The 12554-nt window shown below is 43.2% G+C and overlaps 1 long non-coding RNA gene across 1 annotated transcript; it reads right to left on the bottom strand.

Moving 5' to 3' along the window:
* Positions 1 to 496: 496 nt before the first annotated feature.
* LOC145797001 (uncharacterized) lies at positions 497 to 12183 on the bottom strand. The gene is made up of 2 exons (XR_014337883.1): positions 12055 to 12183; positions 497 to 668 (listed from the first exon to the last, which is right to left on the bottom strand). It is a non-coding gene; the product is annotated as an uncharacterized LOC145797001 (long non-coding RNA).
* Between the last annotated feature and the right edge of the window lie 371 nt (positions 12184 to 12554).

The following is a 12554-nucleotide window of genomic DNA, read 5'->3' as shown; positions in this document are numbered from 1 at the left end:
CTATTAAGTCACAAGACTCACTTAGTCACAAAATATACGTCTCTATTGCATATACTCATCTAAACATGTAAACACATAATCGAATCAAGTCTACAAAGATAGCCACTCATCCTGGAACTCTCAAGGAATTCCTATCAGAAACCACGTTGATCAGGCATGTTTTCGAAAGGACCTCAAAGCAAGTTCACCGGCTATGAATACTACCCGAGAGACTGAATCGCATGCTCACATAAATGCAACACACAAGTCCTAACTTCATGATATCTATATACAACGTCCTCACTATACGTAGTAAACCCACTGTGGTAAAAATCACTTCCCACGAGCCCAAAGTATTCAAACCCGGCTCGCTCTAATACCAAGTTGTCACGCCTCAGTTTTTATTACTCGAAATATTACCAATTTCATTTACTTAATTCCATTTCAGAGATAACATGCAGAAATAAACTCGTATATTCAACTCGTAGAAGTGAATAACATTGCTCTCATTCGTATGCAAATAAATACAACATGAGTATAATAAATAAATTGCCCTTGGGCTTACATCATTAACGAATCAAGAAAAATGGTGCAACCCTTTTACACATATAGCATTCCGCCAATACAAGAGAGGCCCCGTGGCCAACAAATAAGAAGATCCAAATCTTGCAGCACATTCAGCTCAACACCTGAAAAAAGATTCAACAACGTGAGATGAACATATAGTCCAGTAGGGATCTCAACATGGTCCTCAACAATAACAACTTACAGATAGCTATGATCATGAATGCCCAATCTCATACTAGAATAATAATGTGACAGTTTATACAAAATATACATGAGTATGAACTTTCTGGAAAACAGCCATTTCATTCAACGCTATAAGCGATTCATCTTTCCTTTTTCTTTCATTAACTCCAATCCTTCATAACATTAACAATTACTTAGGAAATAATCTCACTAAGCCCATTGCTCTCTTCTATTTTCCAAATGACAAATTGACATTTTGGTTCGTTCCCAATACAATCATAACTATACATGCATACCTTTATAAAAAGGGAGATAACAACTCACTAACATGTATATAATCAACCAATGAGGTAACTTGGCCCTCCAAAACTGTAACCAACCAAATCCATGATATCCTTAGATACAATGGAACAACAACAACAAAACTTTGCTCTACCAGCTATGTGCGTAGTAAGCCAAAGATACACCCCTCACAACAACATACCAGTTTACCAGGCGCTAGCTGGAAGGATGTGGTACCTTAGATTCTCAACGCAGTCAGTTCTCCAAGCGCTAGCTGGAAGGTCACGGTACCTCTGAGTTTTAGCGCAAGGTATAACACCACCAACCAAAACACAACAGGGCATAACTAACATGCATAACACATATACATAAACCATCAAGATACAAGCAATGTGTTAAAGTATATGAACACATAATTAATTCCCTCCGAGCAAGTATACATATATAATGTATCTCAGCACTTCCTTACATACAATGTTCAATCAACAATGGTATAATGCATACACGACAATTCAACACAACCATGTCATCCTCCACCGATGACCAAGAACAAAACTTCTAGATGCAAGTATTTAGTACATCTATTAAAAGACCCAATTATCATGAGATCACAAACCCAACAACAACGTTAACATAGTAGTTAAAGATACAACCCCCACATGTGTGTTCAACACTCGAGAGACAACAATCCAATTTTCATACTTATATCAAAGATACTTTTCTCATTTCACAAAACAAATTCCATTTCTTTTTGTTTTCACAAAACCAACTACATCTCTTTTGTTTCCACAAAACCAATTCCAATGATAATAAAGCCGTAACTCACATTAGCCCACTACATTCATTTCAAAACCATTCCAAAGCCAAAGTTAACCCCTTAGGCATTAACACCTTCACCCAACTCACATTAACTATAGAGATTTACAACATAGGTTAACTATAGCGATCCCGAATTGACCCTTGTTGTACAGTGATCCGGACATGTGTCCGTGGATGTTGGTAGTTGATCATTATCTTGTTTACATCATTTCTTACTTTGTATTTGAGTTATAGGATGTGTTGGGCAGGTTTGTTATAGGTTGGTTGAGTCTAGAAACCAAAACTAGTTGCCCAGATTTTGGCCTGTCCGCTCGAGCGGGTCTTCTTGCGCTCGAGCGGGGATTGCACTCCACCAGTACTTCGTGTCTCTGCAAAACTTCTGCAGATGTGATTTTTACGCTCAAACGGGTTTGTTTACGCTCGAGCGGTGGAGCTCGAGTGGGTTGGTTGGCGCTCGAGCGGGTAGTACTTTCTGGGTGTAAGTTCTGGGAGGTGGAAATCTACGCTCGAGCGGATTGGTTTTCGCGCTCGAGCGGAAGTGCTTTATTCCTGTGTCTTGGCGCTCGAGCGGGCCTTATTGCGCTCGAGCGTGTTCAGATTTTGTTCTTGGCGCTCGAGCGTTATGTTATCCGCTCGAGCGGGTCATACGTATATGAGTTATCCGCTGGGTGATTTCAAATCACTTTTTGCTTTTCTTTCTCTCTCCTACTTTTTCTAAAAGCCATTTTGAGAGCTCATCTCTCTAAAATCTTGCCTTCTCTCTAGATTTTGATCTAGCTAGGGTGAGTTCCTCACCTTCGGCCTTTATAAAAGTCGTGTTGATCGTCGAGGGCGTCGTTTTCATCCGAGAATCTTGGTCTTTGGAGCATTTTGATTTTGGTCTTCATCTCCATTGGAGCTCAAACTTTGAGGTAGGGATATCCTACTCCTTTCTATGAGCTTTGTCTTTAAATTTTAGTATTTTGAGATGTTGGGGTTGGTTTGGTAATTTGGTGAAAGTTTGGGATTTTTGTGTAAATTTACAAAGGTTGGGGTTTTAGCTAAGTAAAGCCTAGATGCATGTTTGGCATGGAAAGAGTGGAATTAATGATAAAACATTAATGAAAATGGGACCTAAGGGTTGTAATGTTAATTATGAAAAATGACCTAATTACATTGTTTGATTAATTGGGATAATTAATTGTGAGAAATGAGGAATTGAATTGATGATATAGATATTGGAAAGGGAAGTGATTAAAGGGTGTAGTTGGATTATCTATCGCTCACCTAGTTGAAATGTTGATTATATATCCATTGTTGCATTTATTTTCTGTATAGAAATAACTGCTTTGGGCTATCGGTGGAGGATAGTCGTGATTGTTGTAGACAATGCATGATGATTAGGCCAACTGAAACTAATCATTGGAATGTGTCATTGAGATTGACGATTGAAAGAATACATTAAATTTATGTATTGTGTGGTGATGCGTATAATTGTCATTTATATGCATTGTGTTGTGTTGGAGGAGATAGGGGATGTACTCCACGGTTTAGGGGGAGATAGGGGATGGACCTCTAAACCGGATGTGTTGGGAGGAGATAGGGGATGGACTCCGTAGATAGAGCTCATATACTTATCTAGTGATGTATTGACAGAGCTCATATGCTTGTCATTGGAAGTGTGATAGTGCCCATGTGCATATCTGTGGAAGTCATGATATAGCTTGTATGCTTATCTACTGTTGTGTGATATAGCTAGTATGCTCATCTAATATGAAATGGGAAGTGTTTGATATGAGTTACTGTCTCATATGAGTTGTTTGGCCAGGTTCTGAGCCATGGTTGAAATTTGAGAATTGAAAGGAATTGGAAAATGAGTTGTAATATGAACTTGTATATCATGAAAATGTAAAGTGTGATAAGGGAAAGTATCAGTGTTGACCATCTATCAACTGTTAATCTTTTAGTCATTGTTCATATTTGGTTTAGTGTATTTCTACTAGGCTGTGGCTCACCCTATATGGGAATATCATTTTCAAGTACAGGTAGCATGCCACCTCCAAGGACATAGCTTGGGAGGCTAGAGGCGGACACACTTTTGTCATTTTATTTTTGATGTATTACATGTAAATTCAAGCCAGGGGCTTAATGTGTAAATGAGTTAGTACTCTTTTGTTGTAACCAAGTGTTAACTTGGAAAGCTGTAAGCCTTTAGGGCATTTGCTTTTGTCGTTAACATATAATACTTTTTTGTATTGAAACTCTGATAAATTGAAGAAGGTGGAACTTTTATATATCAATGCATGTTTATTGATGGGTTTAATGTTATTTTTTTTTTAGGGCGTTACAACTTGGTATCAGAGCGTACCGGGTTCGAATACTTTGGGTACGTGGGAAGTGGTTAGTATCACAATGGGTTTGTCTCACTTGATAGAGACTTAGATGTAGTGTCACATGCTATGTGTTTAATTGATAACATGCTTATGTGGCTACGTGGGTATGGGATTTAGTTTCTAGGATGTTGATTGGATCCTTGGGTTGCTGGGAGTCTTGTTGGAAAAGCACTTGATCAATGCTGTTTCTAACCGGAACTCTAGTAACGCCTCGGGACAATCATTATCCGGAAACAAAATTCGTAAGTGCTTATGTGTTTATGTGCTTACGTGGAGTGAATTACTGTTGTCCATGCACTAGGACGTAAGTGTTTAGTTTCGGCACATTTGTGAATGTGCTAACGTTCTGTATTACCTTTATTAGGATGTCAGGACGAGGAAGAGGTGCTAGGCGTGGTAGGCCTGCGAGGCAGGAAATACCGTTATCGGAGGAGGTTCCGGTAGTACAGGAGGGAGTTGGTCAGGCCAACATGGCCGAGCCAGCGGGTCAACAGGCTATGAGTGCCTTGGCACGAGAGATAGCAGGAGCTTTGGGTATTCTCAGGGCTGGGAATCAGGTGGCTGAGGCAGGGCCTTCTTTCTTGAAGAGGGAGTTCTTCCGGTCAAATCCGGACGAGTTTGTTGGAGATCCTAAGGAACCACTGAAGGCTGACGAGTGGTTGGAACAAATGAGTAAGACGTTCGAGATGCTTGGCATCGAGGACGGGGCGCTGAAAGTGACCTTGGCATCCTTCCATCTGAAGGGAGATGCGGGTCAATGGTGGAAGTACGAGAAGGCTCGTGTTGGTGGTACGTGGGAGGCGTTTGTAAATGCTTTCCAGGAGAGGTTTTTATCTGCAGTGGCTAGGGAGAAGTTGAGGGATCAGTTTAGCCGGCTTAATCAGCAGGGCATGTCTGTGGCAGATTTTGAGGCCACTTTCACTAGTTTGTCCAGGTTTGCACCTGAGTTGGTGACGTCCGAAGAACGCCGTTGCTATGAGTTTGAGCGGAAGTTGAGGCGGGGCCTCAAGTTGAGAGTTAGTGGGTCTTACATCCGAGAGTATAGGCATTTAGTGGATGCTGCAGCTCATATGGAGCTCATGATGCAGGAGGAGGATGAGGGGCAGAGAGGCTCCAAGAGGAGCCAAGATGGCTAGGGAGATGGCAGGAGGCAGAGGGGTTCTAACCCTCAGCAGTCCCAGGGTGGAGTTGCTAGATCGACCTTTCCGGTGCCGAGTGCAGGTTCGGGAAGAGGTAGTCAGGGAGGCCTGACTTGTTTTGCATGTGGCCAACTGGGTCACAAGTCTTCAGTTTGCCCGCAGAAGGGAGGGGGTCAGAGAGCTGCTTCTTCTTCAGCTAGACCGCAGAGTCAGAGTTTGGGCAGGGGGCAGCCCTTGTCTTGTTATCAGTGTGGTCAACCAGGGCACCTGAAGAGGTATTGCCCACAGTTGAGTGCCACATCGGGAGCGTCTGGTTCTAGGCAGACGCAGGGATTTCAGCCAGCTCAGTCTGTGCAGGCCTCGAGGGCCAATCCGGGAGCTTCGTCATCCCAGTCAGTGCAGCAATCGTATGCTCCTAGAGGTGAGCAGGTGGATCAGAGGCCTACAGGGCGCGTGTATGCTGTTACCACGCAGGATTTGGTACCGGCTCCGTCGGTAGTGAGAGGTACTTTTCTGTTTTGCAACTCGGTTGCTAGTGTGTTGATTGACACGGGTGCATCTCATTCTTTTGTATCTGCTGCATTTGCATCTGTTTTATAATTGGAGTTAGCACAGTTAGCATCTCCTATTTGTGTAGTGTCACCTCTTGGTGGTGAGTTGATCCTGAAACAAGGTGTTAGAGGTTGTGATATAGAGGTCGCCGACCATAGGCTTCCTTTTCCGTTTGTTGTCATGCCCATGAAGGGTTTTGATGTTATTTTGGGTATGGACTGGCTATCGTCATACCAGGCTGTTATCGATTGCTACCGCCAGAGGGTCACGTTATGTACCTTGAGCGGGGAGTGGTTCCATTTCTTGGGAGACCGGGTTGGTAGTGTTTTGCCACCGGGGTATGATTTGCGAGGGCGAAGTGAGCTTAGTGGTCTACTTGCTAGCTTTGAGAGTGGTGAGTGTGATGAGACCCAGATTGTATTGCCGAGGGTGGTTTGTGAGTATTCGGACGTCTTTCCCGAAGATCTTGTTAGTTTGCCACCTCACCGAGAGATAGAGTTCTCTATTGATTTAGTGCCGGGCACGGCGCCAATTTCTATGGCACCTTATCGTTTTGCTCCAGCAGAGTTGGTTGAGTTAAAAGTTCAGCTCTAGGAATTGCTAGATAAGGGTTTTGTTCGCCCCAGTGTTTCACCATGGGGAGCACCGGCCCTCTTTGCTAAAAAGAAAGATGGTGCCTTGAGATTGTGTATAGACTACAGGAAGTTGAATCGGGCTACGGTCAAGAATAAGTACCCTATGCCCCGTATAGATGATTTGTTTGACCAGTTGAAGGGTTCCTGTTGTTTCTCCAAAATAGACTTGAGATCGGGTTACCACCAGTTGAGGGTCAGGGAAGAGGATATTCCGAAGACGACATTCCGTACGCGGTATGGCCATTATGAGTTTCTGGTGATGCCATTCGGGCTTACCAATGCACCGGCAGTCTTTATGGACTTGATGAACCGGATCTTCCGGGAATTCTTGGATCGATTTGTAGTCGTTTTCGTGGACGACATTCTTGTTTATTCGCCTTCTGAGGAGGAGCACGAGGAACACTTGAGAGTGGTGCTTGAGTTGCTTAGAGCCCATAGGCTGTATGCCAAGTTTGGGAAGTGTGAGTTCTGGCTGAGGGAAGTCAAATTCTTAGGCCACGTGGTATCCGGGGAAGGAGTGTCTGTTGATACATCCAAGGTAGAGGCAGTGCAAGATTGGGCCCAGCCTAAGAGTGTGTTTGAGATCCGCAGTTTTCTGGGATTAGCTGGGTATTACCGCCGATTTGTGAAAGATTTCTCCAGGTTAGCGTCACCGTTGACTAGGCTGACTCGGAAGGGAGTCAAGTTTGTGTGGAGTGAGACTTGTGAAAGTCATTCCAAGAGTTGAAGGTTAGACTGACCACCGCTCCGGTTTTGATTATTCCGGAGAGAGGGTTGGGTTATGCGGTTTATTGTGATGCCTCACGAGAGGGTTTGGGTTGTGTGTTGACGCAAGAGGGGAGCGTCGTAGCTTATGGCTCACGTCAGTTGAAAATACACGAGAAGAATTACCCTACACACGACCTAGAGTTAGCGGCTGTGATCTTTGCCTTGAAAATCTGGAGGCACTACCTTTATGGTGAGAAGTTCGAGGTGTTCTCGGACCACAAGAGTTTAAAGTATCTGTTTACACAGAGAGACTTGAATTTGAGGCAGAGAAGGTGGATGGAGTTCATTGAGGATTATGATTTTGAGTTGCATTATCATCCGGGAAAGGCCAATGTTGTGGCCGATGCCCTTAGTAGGAAATCCATTAGTGTTGTAGCTAGTATAGCCATCCGAGAATGGGAGATGTTGGGTACACTTGGCGAGTTTGATTTGCTTCTGGGCGAATCCGTTGAGGCTGCGGTCTTGTTTTCTGTTGTTGCGCAGCCTACACTTGTGACTAGAGTGTTAGAGGCACAAAGAGGTGACCTTGAGGTAGAATCCCTCCGAGAGAAGATCTCCAATGGGAAAGTGGAGAAGGGTTTGACGGTGTATCCCGACCTGAGTGTGAGACACCGAGACTGTTTGTTCGTGCCGGAGTCTTGCCGAGAGGAAGTACTCCGAGAGTTTCATCATTCGCGCCTTGTGGTGCATCCGGGAGGTACTAAGATGTATCGGGATTTGGGTCGCCAGTTTTGGAGGCAGGGTATGAAGAGAGATGTGGCTGTTTTCGTATCGAAGTGCCTTACTTGCCAGCAAGTGAAGGCCGAGCATCAGAGGCCAGCGGGTTTGTTGCAACCCTTGCCTATTGCCGAGTGGAAGTGGGAGCATGTCACTATGGACTTCGTTGTAGGTCTTCCGAGGACTCAGCGGGGTAGTGATGCTATTTGGGTGGTTGTAGACCGGTTGACTAAGTCGGCGCACTTCATTCCTATGCGCGTGAGAGATCCGGTAGATCATCTATCCGACTTGTATATTCGGGACATAGTGAGATTGCACGGGGTCCCAGTGACGATCGTCTCAGATAGAGATCCTCGTTTTACTGCTAGGTTGTGGCAGAGTTTGCAAAGTGCCTTGGGCACTAAGTTGACCTTTAGTACGGCTTATCATCCGCAGACTGACGGGCAGTCCGAGCGTACTATTCAGATCCTTGAGGATATGCTTCGGGGTTGTGTCCTTGACTTTAGTGAGACGTGGGAGAGGCACTTGCCATTGGTGGAGTTTGCCTACAACAACAGCTTTCAGTCTAGTATCGGTATGGCACCGTTTGAGGCCTTGTATGGCCGACCGTGTAGGTCTCCAGTGTGTTGGGCCGATGTGGGTGATGCACCTTTGTTGGGTCCGGAGTTGGTTAGGGAGATGATGGAGAAAGTTGAGCTTATCCGTAGGAGGCTTGTTACAGCCCAGAGTCGTCAGAAATCGTATGCTGACCGTAGGAGGAGGCCTTTGGCATTTGAGGTAGGTGATCATGTCTTTCTGAAAATATCACCTAGGCAAGGTTTGATGAGGTTTGGGAAGAGTGGGAAGTTATCCCCTCGGTTTATTGGTCCTTTTGAGATCCTTGAGAGGATTGGCGAGGTTGCTTATCGGTTAGCTTTACCGCCGCAGTTGTCCGGAGTGCATGGCGTGTTTCATGTGAGTATGCTTCGGAAGTATGAGCCGGATCCATCGCATGTGTTGGATTGGACCGATTTAGAGGTAGATGAGGATGCCTCGTATGAGGAGAGACCGGTTCGGGTCTTGGATAGGCGGGATCAGGTCCTGCGTGGCAAGACCATTTCTTTGGTGAAAGTCTTGTGGAAACATCACGGAGTGGAGGAAGCCACTTGGGAACGTGAGTTGGAAGTCCGCGAAAAATATCCGGACTTGTTTGTTGATATGTAATCTTGTATTTAGATTTTGAACTATTATTGAACTTAAGAGCTTTTATATATGTCTTAGGTTGTGAAACATTGAAAATGTTTTGGTTTATTGGAAGTATGTTTTGGAACTTGCCTCATATGGAAGTTGAATGTAACATTATATATGTTGAATATCTTGTTGAATTTGGAAAGGAAATGCGTAATGGTGATGCATGTTAAAAGTACATATGTTGTTTACATATTGTGAGATGCCCCTTGTTAAAGGGATGGAATGATCGGTAATGGATCGGATTGTTGTATGTTAAAATGTAACATTGTTAAAATGGAGGAAAACTTGTTTTTTTTGAAAACTTGTGCTTAATTTCGGGGACGAAATTCTTTAAGGGGGGGAGGTTATAGCGATCCCGGATTGACCCTTGTTGTACAGTGATCCGGACATGTGTCCGTGGATGTTGGTAGTTGATCATTATCTTGTTTACATCATTTCTTACTTTGTATTTGAGTTATAGGATGTGTTGGGCAGGTTTGTTATAGGTTGGTTGAGTCTAGAAACCAAAACTAGTTGCCCAGATTTTGGCATGTCCGCTCGAGCGGGTCTTCTTGCGCTCGAGCGGGGATTGCACTCCTCCAGTACTTCGTGTCTCTGCAAAACTTCTGCAGATGTGATTTTTACGCTCGAGCGGGTTTGTTTACGCTCGAGCGGTGGAGCTCGAGCGGGTCGGTTGGCGCTCGAGCGGGTAGTACTTTCTGGGTGTAAGTTCTGGGAGGTGGAAATCTACGCTCGAGCGGACTGGTTTTCGCGCTCGAGCGGAAGTGCTTTATTCCTGTGTCTTGGCGCTCGAGCGGGCCTTATTGCGCTCGAGCGTGTTCAGATTTTGTTCTTGGCGCTCGATCATCGTGTTATCCGCTCGAGCGGGCCATACATATATGAGTTATCCGCTGGGTGATTTCAAATCACTTTTTGCTTTTCTTTCTCTCTCCTACTTTTTCTAAAAGCCATTTTGAGAGCTCCTCTCTCTAAAATCTTGCCTTCTCTCTAGATTTTGGTCTAGCTAGGGTGAGTTCCTCACCTTCGGCCTTTGTAAAAGTCGTGTTGATCGTCGAGGGCATCGTTTTCATCCGAGAATCTTGGTCTTTGGAGCATTTTGATTTTGGTCTTCATCTCCATTGGAGCTCAAACTTTGAGGTAGGGATATTCTACTCCTTTCTATGAGCTTTGTCTTTAAATTTTAGTATTTTGAGATGTTGAGATTGGTTTGGTAATTTGGTAAAAGTTTGGGGTTTTTGTGTAAATTTACAAAGGTTGGGGTTTTAGCTAAGTAAAGCCTAGATGCATGTTTGGCATGGAAAGAGTGGAATTAATGATAAAACATTAATGAAAATGGGACCTAAGGGTTGTAATGTTAATTATGAAAAATGACCTAATTACATTGTTTGATTAATTGGGATAATTAATTGTAAGAAATGAGGAATTGAATTGATGATATAGATATTGGAAAGAGAAGGGATTAAAGGGTGTAGTTGGATTATCTATCGCTCGCCTAGTTGAAATGTTGATTATATATCTATTGTTGCATTTATTTTCTGTATAGAAATAACTGCTTTGGGCTATCGGTGGAGGATAGTCGTGATTGTTGTAGACAATGCATGATGATTAGGCCAACTGAAACTAATCATTGGAATGTGTCATTGAGATTGACGATTGAAAGAATACATTAAATTTATGTATTGTGTGGTGATGCGTATAATTGTCATTTATATGCATTGTGTTGTGTTGGAGGAGATAGGGGATGTACTCCACGGTTTAGGGAGAGATAGGGGATGGAGCTCTAAACCGGATGTGTTGGGAGGAGATAAGGGATGGACTCCGTAGATAGAGCTCATATGTTTATCTAGTGATGTATTAACAGAGCTCATATGCTTGTCATTGGAAGTGTGATAGTGCTCATGTGCATATCTGTGGAAGTCATGATATAGCTTTTATGCTTATCTGCTGTTGTGTGATATAGCTAGTATGCTTATCTAATATGAAATGGGAAGTGTTTGATATGAGTTACTGTCTCATATGAGTTGTTTGGCCAGGTTCTGAGCCATGGTTGAAATTTGAGAATTGAAAGGAATTGGAAAATGAGTTGTAATATGAACTTGTATATCATGAAAATGTAAAGTGTGATAAGGGAAAGTATCAATGTTGACCATCTATCAACTGCTAATCTTTTAGTCATTGTTCATATTTGGTTTAGTGTATTTCTACTGGGCTGTGGCTCACCCTATATGGGAATATCATTTTCAGGTACAAGTAGCATGCCACCTCCAAGGACATAGCTTGGGAGGCTAGAGGCAGACACACTTTTGTCATTTTATTTTTGATGTATTACATGTAAATTCAAGCCAGGGGCTTAATGTGTAAATGAGTTAGTACTCTTTTGTTGTAACCAAGTGTTAACTTGGAAAGCTGTAAGCCTTTAGGGCATTTGCTTTTATCGTTAACATGTAATACTTTTTTGTATGGAAACTCTGATAAATTGAAGAAGGTGGAACTTTTATATATCAATGCATGTTTATTGATGGGTTTAATGTTTTTTTTTTTAGGGCGTTACATTAACTACCCTCCATTTTAATATACCAAATCAAAATATAATTTAGGATTTTTTCTTCTTTCAACTATAACATGCTAATTTACACTCCAATTAGCCCAAATCAACCATCAATGATAAAATAACCATTTTCAAACAACCAAACCTAGGTTCCTTCTCATGATTTCAAACAAATCCAACATGGATATGATTTTCATGCAATACAAAATTACCACATGTCTACCTATACGTGAAGTATTGAAAAAGAACAAGGAAATCCCTACCTCAAATGTAGAACCCAAGGAGAAGAAGAGCAAAACTCGGAAGTGCTCCAAATCCTAAATTTCTTGGATCAAAACGAAGCCCTCGACGATCAACACACTTCTTACAAAGGCCCAATGTGAGGAAAACACTCCTACTAGATCCAACCCTAGAGAGAAGTTAGGTTTAGAGTAAGGAGCTCTCAAAAATTGGTTTTGGGAAAGTAAGAGAGAGAAAAGAAAAGTGAAAAGTGATTCAAAAAATGATTTCACGGACTGATATAAAACATGTCCTCTCGAGCGTACAACACCCCGCTCGAGCGTCAGACAAAGGTTCACGCTCGAGCGTCCAAAGATCCGCTCGAGCGCCGGATGCACCCTCCTAGAATTTTCTTCAGACGACCAAAATGCTGAGAGAAGGAAATTCACGCTCGAGCGTCCAAACTGCCGCTCGAGCGAAGAGGCAACAACAAATGCCCACTCGAGCGTCAAAGAGCCGCTTGAGCGGAGAGACCAAAACCTGG

Source organism: Camellia sinensis, chromosome 8 (genome assembly GCF_055761805.1).
Source record: "Camellia sinensis isolate YWXY chromosome 8, ASM5576180v1, whole genome shotgun sequence".
NCBI classification, from domain to species: domain Eukaryota; kingdom Viridiplantae; phylum Streptophyta; class Magnoliopsida; order Ericales; family Theaceae; genus Camellia; species Camellia sinensis.
Note: the sequence above shows the minus strand (reverse complement) of the source record. Positions and strands in the feature narration are given on the sequence as shown.